Source organism: Taeniopygia guttata, chromosome 20 (genome assembly GCF_048771995.1).
Source record: "Taeniopygia guttata chromosome 20, bTaeGut7.mat, whole genome shotgun sequence".
NCBI classification, from domain to species: Eukaryota; Metazoa; Chordata; class Aves; order Passeriformes; family Estrildidae; genus Taeniopygia; species Taeniopygia guttata.
The window spans coordinates 3,885,759-3,897,945 of NC_133045.1; positions in this window are offsets into that span (position 1 = coordinate 3,885,759).

The following is a 12,187-nucleotide window of genomic DNA, read 5'->3' on the forward strand; positions in this document are numbered from 1 at the left end:
GCTTTCAGAGTGAGAAACTATTGGAATAGTCTAGTATTTTCACTACCACACTGATTACAACAGAAAATGTTCAGCTCCTGATGGCAACAGCCACTGCAATTATTTTTTAATATTGTATTTTATAATTTGTTTACAGCTGGAATTTGGTGCTGTGGTGACTTTGTGAGGGTACTGAACTAATTCAGCACCCAAGCCCTGCAGCATCCTCTCCTCTGCCTCAGGAGCAGTTTGCTCTCAGACTCCAGCTGAGCTGTGTTCACTCCAGGATCTTGGCCAGCACGGCTGAGGCAATCTAAAGCAGCACCACTGAAATATTTCATAGTGAAATTCCTTCCTGGTGAAGGTTTTGAGAGAAGTGAGCTGGCTCCTAGTGAAGGGCAGGGCACCTTCCTGAGGGACTCTCATGAGTGTGTTCTTCTGCAGCTAATCATGAGATTGCTCTGACATGTTGGACTAGTTTGAAAGCAAACCAGTGAGAGATTCCAAGTCAGAACTACAATTTAATAGGAAAATTAAAATAAAGATACTGGTTTAAACTGACAGAGTCAGTCATGGCAGCCTGTGGGTCAGCAGTCCCATCCCAGGGTGGCTCAGCCCTCCTGCAGTGCCAGCTGTGCTTCTGCTGGAGCAGGATCCTGCACAAGGGGGGAGTTTTCCTCTGGAGCTCCAGGGCTGGGGGAGATGGGCCTGGGCTCCTCTGGGAATGCAGTGGGAAGAAAGTTGCTCCTCTGGGAATGCAGGGGGAAGAAAGCTGCTCCTCTGGGAATGCAGGGGGAAGAAAGCTGCTCCTCTGGGAATGCAGGGAGAAGAAAGCTGCTCCTCTGGGAATGCAGGGGGCAAAGGCTGCTGTGGGTTCCCAGGTCAGATTGTATCCAGGTAGGAATGCTCGGCTCCTCCCCTGGGCGCAGCATCTCCCCATGGATGATGGAATTTTCTCAGCCATGCAGGGACACTCAGTGGCCATGGACAGAAGATATCCCCAGTGGGAGTTCTCAGGGGTGGGTCATGGAGGAGATCAAGAACACTGCCCCAGCTGTTTTTAACAGCTTATGAGGATAGTGACAGAATACATACTTTTGGTTACATCTTACATTGAAACCTAAGACACACGTGTACAGAAAAATACAGATTTTGCCAAAAGACTGCATTAGGTCTGGACACTCACACTTACTCCAGTCTCTCTATTTCCCTCATATACCAGGCGGTGATGTGCTGGACAAGGCATCTCATTCACAGAGCTCAGCCTTATAAAGGCACTCCTGGTGCAATAGCAAGGGGTGTGTGTAGTAACAAAAAGTGGAAGAAGTCACACAAATATCAAAACCACTATTTTAATGCTATATTATAATTGAATTTCTCCAAGAAAGGGAATATATCAGACTAGTGGGGCAATGTAAATCATAGAAATTAACCTAGAGAGATTGTATTTATGTAAAAAGTTTAAAATAGGGCTGTGCCTTGGCTAAACAAATGCTGTAGACCTACATCCAGAGCACTTGCAAGGCAGACATTGCTGTTATTTCCTTTAAACCCCCTTCCATCAGTTTGTGACTGGCAAGTACTTTACTTACAGAATACAGGGAGAAGGACACAGGCTTGAAAAAATGGCCAGAAAACACCACCAGCAACAGGGCAAAGTGACTTTATGCTGTTTAATTTCTGCTAGATACATTAGCAGCAAATGTCTCCAAACTCTGCAGGATTTGCTTCCTAATTTTGAAGCAGCAGAGCAGAGCTCCGGAGCAGGGGTAGAGGTGCCTTGCTGTGAGCTGTGGCAAACTGGGCAGGGCTGGGCAGTGCCAGCGGGCACAACTGGGGATGGAGGAGGTTTTATCTTCCTTCCTCCCCCTGACCCACAAGCCTGGATACCTGGAATGCATTTTCAGTTTGAACCAGCCTTCCTATCTCTTCCGTTTTTTCCTTTTCATGACCAAAACTCAAACCAGCCATGGCCACCCCACCGAGATGCTCCAGCCAGGATTTGCACCAGCTGCCCTTTCAAATGGAACTAAGTACAGAGCAGCCTGTGAATACAGATTTCTTGAAAAGGTTCCAGGATTACATTAAAGAGGGCCATTTGGGCACAGAAGATCAAAAAGAAAGTCACAGCCAAAATTTACCCAGGTTTCCAGGGAGCAACCTAGTAAAGAGGAATGAATAATACCCAGCGAGAGGCTACGACTCCTATTAATTCATTTGTTTGCTCAGCTCCCAGAGAGGTTCCTGTCACATTGTCCCACAAAGGAGGCTCAGGTGGCTTTTTATTTTCTTATTTAAACACCTTCCCCACCTTGTGCCAAGTCCCGTGGGTGGTGAATATCCCAGGCTGATTCTGCTACTGTTATTCCCTGGAATGTCTGAGTTTATTCAGTTCTCCATGGGATTATCAGGCAAGGAAGGAGAAAACAAAGAGATCTATTGTCTACAGGTAGGAGGAGAAACACATTTCAAATGAGTCCAGCATCTCCACAAAAGTATTTGGCTAAATGTATTCCTTCTCCTCACATAATAAAACAGGAATTAGAAATCATCATTGAAAAACCAAATTAATGCAACAAATTACTGTTAATGCGTAAACTCGGCAACCTGTTTGTCTTGTTTCTCCTATTCAGTTTCAAATGTATGTAATTAATTATCGCATTTAATCTCCCTTTTCCCTCCAGTCTGCAGCATCAAACCAGCGCTTGATGGTGTCAAAGCTCATGTCAACCGAGAAAAAAAAATATATGGGACCTTGCTGTTCAGCTTCTAGGACTCTTTGATATAGCAATTAAGATGTAAATGGAAAGAAATTAATTGATATAAGTAAGTTATTATAATCACCATTGATTAAGTATAATCAAGATTAGTGTCTACACGAGCTATTGATTGCCACTTGCTTTTGTAAGTATAATTGTAACATGAATTGTCTGTGCATGGCTGGGCCTTTCATTGTTGTAAATATCCAAGTGAAGCCAGAGATTAATTCTGTGCAAGCTCTAAAGCACCTGCAATAAGTGTGAAATCTTTGCTTTAATTTGTTGTCCTGAAGATTTAAATAGAGTATGAAGGAATATTTTTTGGTTCCCTCAATTTGATTACAGGTGTTGTCACATTTGTGAAAGGATAACAATCTCTAGACTGTGAGGTGGCTTTATAAGCAGACCAAAACCAGTCTGCAGTCTCTCAGGCCATATCTGGCACTGTCCACCAGCCTGGGCTGCCACAGAAGAAGCCAATTCTGCAAAACTGATGGGCAATGGCATATGCAAAATTTAGCTTCTTGCATAAATTCTCCAATTTGACCACAGGATTTATCCAATACCTAATACAGTAGGATTTCAGTCCCAGTAAATTTGGAAGTGCTTCAAGTGCAAAATCACTGCATTTCATTGTTGCTTATGGCACATTTTGGCAGCTGTGATCAGTATTGAGCGTTTTCAGTCACATTATTTGAAAATCTGACTCCATGTCTCATCTGGGGTATTTATGCCATAAGGAAAACAAAGACCTAATTGTGCTGATTCACCCCTTTGAAGGCAATACCAAGAATTCTGATATAAATAGCAAAATACAGTAGGTTATCACAATGGTTGATTAGAAAAGTTACCTAATTACACTTTTTTTTCCCCCCCTGAACTTGTTATTTAAAATCTGCTTCTGCTTTTCTTGCTTTGCACAGGGTGGGGCCTTGCTTTATTTTCCCTTTGCAAACTCCATGCAGGGCATGGGAAGAGTTGGGGGCTGGCAGTCTTGAGTGGGTTTTCAGTATCAGACTATAATCTGGAATTATTTCAGTGTGACCAAAGGCTCCATAATTTCATGGTTGAGCTGCTCCACTACACCCAACCACTGAGTCATATTCTGCAGTGAGAAAATTAGGAGCAAATATCAGGATTCCAGACAGGTGACATCACTTTCAGATGGCTTATTAGCCACACTAGAAGATAATTTTGCAACCTTTCATCTTCATTATTGGTTTTCAAATGACAGGTGAAGTTCACTGGAGAGGCAAGGCAAGGAAATCTGCCCAGCTACTGTGGGTGCTGCCTGCTCTGTGCATGGGAGATTTCATTCTCCTGCTCCACCACTCCTCAATCCTCCTGCTTAATTTTAATTAAACAAACTTTAGATATTTATTTTCCGTGATGATGTTGCTCTTACCCATAGCTAGTACCAGAGAGGCAATCATTTAAACTGGAAGGGGATGGACACTTGTTTTTAACTTGTTTAAGGGTGCTGGCTCCTGTCAATCCAAGCTGGACTGAGCTTCACAAGCAAAGAACAAATGTAGGTTGTCTGAGAAGGGTTTCCAAAGCTGTTTCTTCACCCTCATCAGCAAATTTAGAAAGAAATTTGAACTGAATGTGCTCAGCTCTGGGAGTTGCCATGGTTGCAACACAGACGATCTAAATGTGGGAGATTATATAATCAGACAGAATGACTATTTATACAAAGAGTTTAATTTAAACAAAAAAAAAAAAAGGGAGAGAAAAGCAAATGTGCTGTACAATACTTGACTTTGTCCCTACAGCAGAGCTGCAGGAGCACCAAGGTGTTAAATCCCAGTGCTCACACTCCCCTTCTTGGCAAGGTATTTGTAATGTTAACTAAATCTAAAATAAAAACAAGAAAAGCATTAAGGAAAAGGTTGTGTAGACTACAAAGATCCGTCCAGGCCAGAAGGAAGCTGTTTATTACAACTGGGTCAAAGGCAGTGTCTTCTTTATGGAGAATCCTGTAAAGTTTTAAAGCACAGTGGTGATCTCCTCCTTTGGAAGGATTATCCTGTGTAATTCTGTAAATCAGAGGGACTGATTTATCTTCCCTAGAAGTGATTAGACATATGGGAGCAGATTCTATGGCTCATAAGTTGTTACCTATACGTGGTCATTCATTCCTTGTGGTTCAGCTCTTGTGCTGCTCCCTCAAGGCTTCTTCCTTGCAATTTCCTCTCCTGCACATCCTGGGTTCATCCCCACATCAGAGACTGGCTGGAGTGGGATTTCCCCCTATAGATTTCCCTTTAAACAGGTCCTTGGGGTCTATAAAAATGCTGGAACTCAGTAGGGATTTCTCCACACAGTGAGGTGAGGAGCAAGCTAATATTTAACATTAACTGTGGGCTGTGGGAATCCAGGGCTTCCCTCTGGCTGCCCTGGCAGGTCTGGGACCCTGGCAGGGGTCAGGAACCCCCCTGGACAGAGCCCCCAGAGACACTGGCTGTGATCTCTGGCCATGGAAAAGAGTTTTCAATCTTACAGGATGAATTACAAGCTCTGAGGGTTTGATATAAGTAATAATTAAGTGTGGCATGGGTGCAAAAGTAAAATTTTAGGATTCTAGATAAGGGATCCAAAGGGGACAAGATGGAGGAAATTGGGTGTGCCTTGTCCTTTTCCTCCTTCTTCATGCCCTCCATGTTTCACTGTGGTGTTGGCATTTTTCTGTTGGTTTAGGCTGGGGACACACTGTTCAACGTAGGTGACAGATATTGGCACGTTATTGTAAATCCAGCACAGGTAGTTTGTGGTATTTAATGTTTGTAACATCCCACTGAGGGCAGAGCCCCACACGCTGCCCTGCAGGACAGAGCTGCGGCAGGGCAGCAGAACATGTTAGAGATAAACAGAATAAACAACCTTGAAACCAGCACAGACGAATTATGGCTTCTTCTTTGGCAGCGGGGCTGACAGACAGAGACTTTCTACAATCTTGGAATCATCAATACCTCAGATTCTGACAATGGGCAAAGAGCTCAGCCCAGGTGAAGGAGGACGTTTTCCTGCAGCTCAGCCTCACCTTTGTTGCTTACAGATCAGACAGAGGCGAACAGACTGCTTTCATATTTTAACATTGCAGGCCAAGTGCACCCACAAGAACCCCTTTAATGCCCACTGATGGGAGGCTGGAAGGAGAGTGTGTTTATTAAGGAACTTTTTGGAGTGGGGGAACTTTCTGCCCAGTGACAGCAAGCACTGAAGCAACCAAACCAAGCTGATGCTGCATCCTGGCATCAATCAGCTGAGCCATTAGTCTTTACAGTGGGTGTTTCTCCTCCCTGCCTTTTACTTTCTGTGATGATAAACTTTCCATGGAAGTATAGCTCTGCTCAAATGACAATGAGAAATGGGCTGAACTGCAGGGAGCAAGGACAGAAGAAAATCTCTATTGCAGACACAAAAATGTTAAGGTTGCACAAGTAAATTCAGAGGAGAGAGATATACAGCAGAACCCATCTCTTCATCAGACCATGGAGGAAAGGGCAGATCTTTTTTCATCCTTTAATGATTTCCCAGGTTTTTTAATTACTTTGTAGTATAGTGTGGACATACCAAGACAGGGGTTTGAGTATGAATGAACTCTTTCCAATTTTAGAGGAGCTGATGGTTGGCACCTGACCCCAAAACCCAGTGTTGGGGCTGACATAACTTCCCATGATGGGGAGTGCTGAGCTCTGCCTTGAGAAGGTGGGTTGAGCTCTCCATGGGTGCAGGGAAAAGAACAACTTCTCTCACTGCAGGGCTCTCTGGGGAGATGGCTCTGAGGGGATCCTGCAAGGAAAACAGAATTGATGTCAGGCAGTTTTCCCTCATGATTTGGGCTGTTGTGGGAGCTGGATCTTGTCTCACTGCTGAGAGAGCTCTTGGGTGGTTGCAGAGTGCAGAACACACAGTCCCTTTGGTAGGACACCCAGCTTTTTTCTCTTCAAACCCCATGGTGTGTGTTTCTTATCATTGTGGGTTCTCCTTTTCTATTTTCCAGAGTGAAAAAGGCTTGCATATGTCGGCCCACTTCTGGGAAATTCTTTATTTTCATTTTAGAGGAGTAGAAAGAAGAAACTTATATTTATAAATCAAGCAGGGAAGGCAGATTCTGCTCTGTGTTTCTAAACTGACAGCAAGGTGTGAGAGAGGCCTTGCAGCAGCCTGGAGCAGGTTCCTGCTGCTCTGCTATAAATCTCAGCAAACAGGGATGCTGCAGCCAGAGCTCTGCTTTTGCACAGGTTGTTGTCACTAGAAAATATGAGGATTTTTCAAAGGTGATTAATTCTGCTCTCCCACACCCCGAGGAGCCACCAGCTCACTGTCTGCAAGGCTCATTCCAAAGGAGGGGATAGGTGAGAGCTGGAGGAGGTTCTCAAGGGTGCAGAGCACAAGCACCTTCATGTGGTCAGAGAGCTGGAGGTGTGCAGAACCCGTGCCCAAGTTAAATATCTGCTGCTTTCATCTCCTGTGGAGACTCAGCTGAGAACTTTAAACACTGCTGCTGCAGGCAGACTGTTCTGTCCACCCTTCTGCCACCTCCTTCTGGGTGGGTAGCCATGGGTCACAATGAATGTGAGAATTGGGCTCAGAGAGGTTACTGGGCATGGGAAGTATTTCCCATTCACTTTTGTCTGTTGGCCTCTTAACTCTCAGTCTGGACAGTCAAAGGAGAATGTCCTTATTGCATGTGCTTGTCACACTGCCACACGAAATAACTCACAGAAGCTGGCTAGATGTAAAAGGAAAGAAAAAGGACTCAAAAAAGTAAACTTTATTTTTTGACTCCACTATATATACAATAGCAAAAGTGGCAGTGGATTGGATGGTGAAACTGCCACCTCTCCAACCACACTGCTCAAACCAACAGTCCATCAATTCTCTCCACCCACAAAGAAGAATGCAAACCAATCATTATTTACATGAACAGTGTGTGAGAAAACTCAGTTGAAATATGTAAATATCAGAAGGCATAGGAACTTTCGGAAGAACTTTAAAACTCTCAGAAGAACTGGGTGACATGTGCTCTCTGATCAAAGCCTGGATGGGGATGGTTTTGTGTTGCTGGGTCTCATGCACATCCTGAAGCACACCTCAGACAGCCCCTGCTTCCTGCAAACCCTGTTTTACAGGAGGGTGACTCTGGTGCTGCTCCTCCGCCTTCCAACTTCCCTTGAACAGCAGCTATGGGTCTAGAAAGAGGAAGGGACAGACACAAGAGAGTTTTAAAACTTGTCCCACCTCCTGTTCAGATCCCCATGGCCCAATCTTGGACAGTAATGGGATGGTCATTTGTGGGGGATTTTCCCCCTCTGAGCTTCAGAGTCCTTTTGCATCTTTCTGGAGTGAGAGAGCCCTGGTTTCCTAGGGAGGAGAGGGTGCTTTTCCAGGGTGTTCACCTCCCTGCTGTGTTAGCACTGGGAGAAGCACACCCTAAAAATAATTATTTCTTTCCCTTGACTTCAAGGTGGCTCACAGAAATGGAGACATTTGCTTTTGGGCAAAGTGTCCTACCCTGATGATCAACAGGTCCCTGAATCTGATCTGTGAGTGTCAGAAATTTACACATTGGGATTCCAGGTTGAGTTATTTGAAAGAGTTTTCATGTGGTTTGTATTGAGATCTAAGGTAGTATGCCTGGCATTGATTTAATTTCAGACATTTTTTTTCACTGTGAATCTTCCCTAAAAGCTGTCATGTTTATTTTACCACCCCCCAAATCCTATTCACTTATACATGTTTCCTTAGTGGCATTTCTGGGATGACATGGGATTGTACCAAGGTCTTAGGAGGTCTTTTTTCATCAAGCCTTTTATCTTTCCAAAGCTCCAAGTTATCTGAGAAGTACTTCAAACTGAATCTCACTGTCCTCTCATGTCTTCTAAGTAAAAAGTATGAAATAAGCTTAGTCCAAATCTCTGGGGGAATTTTTTTCTGATTGACAAGTCCTTGCAAATATGTCCTGGGACCTGCCTGTTCTGCCTAATAAATCATCATTAACTCTCAGCAGATGAAGAGAGATTCTCATCATCTGACAGGGTATCAATTCACTTGCCTTAATGTATGGAAGGTTTTAGGTCTCTCCCCCAGCGGTCTCCAAGAGAGGCTTTCTGTCAAGTGAAAAAATGGGATTCGGGCAGCAGAACTGAGCTGCCAGGTTTGCCAGTGATGGACGAGGCAGGTGGGAATGAGGCTCTTTCCTCCTCTGCTTTATTGATCCTGTGGCTCTGGCCAGTGTAGCAAAGTTTGCACAGCACTAAAACCAAGCAGGAAATGAAGAAGGGGGAGACAATGGCCTGAAGTTGGAGTTTGTGGCAAGCACATTTCTCTCTCTCTCAGGATTTTTCATAGAGGTGCACAGGGAGAAATGAAAGAGAAAACAATTTCTATTTCTGCTTTTTGTTTTTCCTATCTGGAATGTGCTTGGTGAATTTTTTACCTGGGGTGATTGCTTGATTGGATTCTGGTGAGGATTGTTTGAGCCTGATGGCCAATCCAACCCACCTGGGGCTGGGCTCTCAGAGAGGGTCACAAGTTGTGAGTTAGATATAGTAGTTAAAGAAGGTATGTAGTTTTAGTATCTCCTTTATATAGTATAGTAATGTATTATAGTTATAATAAAGAAATCATTCAGCCTTCTGAACTGGAGTCAGACATCATCATTTCTCCCCACCGGTTCACCTGCATTTACAATAGGAATCAAAGCCTGGCTGCCCTTGGAGAGAGCTTTTGGGAGCCCATCAGCAATGTCACCTCTAACTTGGGCCAGTGCATGACCTCACAGGACAGAAAGTTACAGCCTGGCACCAGCCCACTGATGGCAGCACCACGTGGAAAGCAGTTTTCTATTTTCTTGATCATCATCTTATTTAGGCACATCAACAAAGAGTTCTTCACAGGCAAATCAAGAAACCAACATATGCCAGGAAAGCCGTGGTTTCAATGTTCTCTGTTGGCCAGAACCTTCCCATGCTGGAATTGAGAGTCTTGCTCTGGTTGAAGGGATGTGCTTCACCTTATCTGCCGTTCTCTGCTGGACTTCCTCACTTCTGCTGTCCCAAGCTTCAAAAAATCCCACAAAACCCCAGCCCATCACATTATCCTCCTCTGCCTTGGCCATTATTCTGAGGGACACTTTTTTACATGCTAATAAATTAGAAGTAATCCCCCAAATGTGCTTGGACCTTATAAAATCATAAAAACCAGAATAGTTACAAAATACACAAATTCCTGCTAACATTAAATACAATCCAGTATTTCACTAAGGCCTTAGTTTTCTTTCCTTATCTTTCTCTTTCTTAAGTATTTGTAGATTAAAAAAATACTGCTATGTATAACTGCAGTTTATATTCTTTTGCATTTTTTTCCACATAAATACCAAGATTAAAGAAAAAGAGAAAGATTTAAGGATTTTTCAACTTAATCCTTTCCCTGCAAGAGCTCAGCTATAAAGAAGTACACCAGAGAGAAGTGTTTCAATGCACTCAGAGAAGTGGCAATACTGAAATCTCTGCAGTTTTTTAGTCATTGTGTTTGAATACCAGGACCCTGCTTAGAAAAAAAGGAGTTTATTGTCTGTTTGTTGGCTGAGTTGCTACAGCAGAGAGTTCAGTGTGGGGAGGCAAACGCCTCCTGGTATCTGAGATCGGACTGTGGCCCTGGAGGAACACACCAGAGTTTGTGCTGCCCATCAAAGGAGATGTGCTGGGAATATTCTGAAAGAGTCCAGGACATTCCCAGCATTCCAATATCCCAGCAGAACAGTAGTGCTCCCAGATCCACCATTAGGGGACCAGGGAAGTCAGATAAACATGCTGAGTTTGTTGAAATGAATTGTCTGGAATCAAGTAGACACAAATCTGTGTCTTTGCCCAGCTGGGGCAAGAAGTTGGGATGGGGAACAAAATTCCAAAGAAACATGTAGCAGATGCCACCAGCCAGCTGAAGGAAAGAAGAAGAAAGAAAATTATTATGGTTGAGGCTGTTATGAAAACAGTTTGAGTGTCCAGATAAAGGAATCTACTGAAAGTAAAAATCCCAGAATAGTTTGGATTGGAAGGACCTTAAAGACCATCTCCTTCCAAACCTCTGTCATAGCCAGAGACACTTTTCACCAGAGCAGTTTTCTCCAAGCCCTGTCCAACCTGGCCTTGAAAGAAGTGGTTTAGTTCTGTTAATCACTAAATTTTGTGTCATAGATTGCAAATAAGGTTAAAATATCTACTTGAATATTTCCATGCTGAATATGCAACTATTTGAATAGTCATCCTCTTGAGATTGTCCTAGAGGTAAATCAGCTCATTTTTAATGCACAACTTGCTTTTCTGTCTTTTCCATTCCACAGGAAAGCTGAACTTTTGAGTCTGTTCTCCTTCCCAGCTTTGACTCTATTAAAAAAAAAAAAAAAAAAAAAAGATTATTTTTATTGTCTGGTCCAATTCTTCAAATTTTTGACAAGGCTTTTGAAAACAGCTACTTGAAATCTGTGCTAAAACAGAAAATAACAATGAAACACCTATACCCCTCAAGATTTTGCCCAGTGTTTAGGTTGTGAGAGCATAGCCATGTAAAGATGGTGTTTGGGGAGCTGCCTCTGGGGATTGAAGGAAAACCAGGGCTTGGGGCATGAAGCAAGACCAAAGAAATATGCAGCAAAGGGCCACCAACCAGTAGAAGAAAAGATGAAGGAAGGAAAATTCAGCTACTCATGTGGTTTAGGCTGTGCTAGAAAGAGTTTGGGTGCCCAGATGAAGGAGCCATCAATGGAAAGTTAAAATAAGTCCTAGAATCAGCCATCACTAAAGCATCAGTGTCAAGAGTCACCAAACAAAGAGCAGAGTCCTTTTCTTGCTTATGTCTGGCAAGAAAAGGAGGTGTTGGCTTATAAAAAGGAAATTTCTTAGAGTGCCTTCCAAGCACTCAGTGCTTGGCATCCTGCAGCACCTCTCACCTGGGAAAACATTGAGTGAGAGAACTCATAACACTTTTGTGGTGTGAGGTAAATCACACCATCCTGGACATCCTGAACGTGGCCCTCTTGTTGGATGGACTCCGAGCTGCTGGAGTGCCAGAGGACTGGGGTTTATTCAATTCCTCAGTCAGAAAAAGCAGAAGGAAACAACCCTGTGGAATAGGAAGTCAGGAGTTCTGCTGCTTTTTTATTATTATTATTATTATGGCATGTGTCATAAATTTACAAAGGGTTCCCAGCAGCAGGAACACTGTCAGGCTTGTTACAGCATCACGATTTGTTTATGGCTTGGTTAACTTCACACACACATAAAAATCTACCACAGTTGTGTGGAATCCATAGCAGAAACTGACATTAGTTGCCTCATGAACTTTGGTTTATTGTGATCCTAAAGTAGGCCTCTTTCTGTAGGTAAGTAATATTCAGTAATTTGCAGTGTTCTGGAAGAGGTTAACCAAGTGTTGGTGTCTCA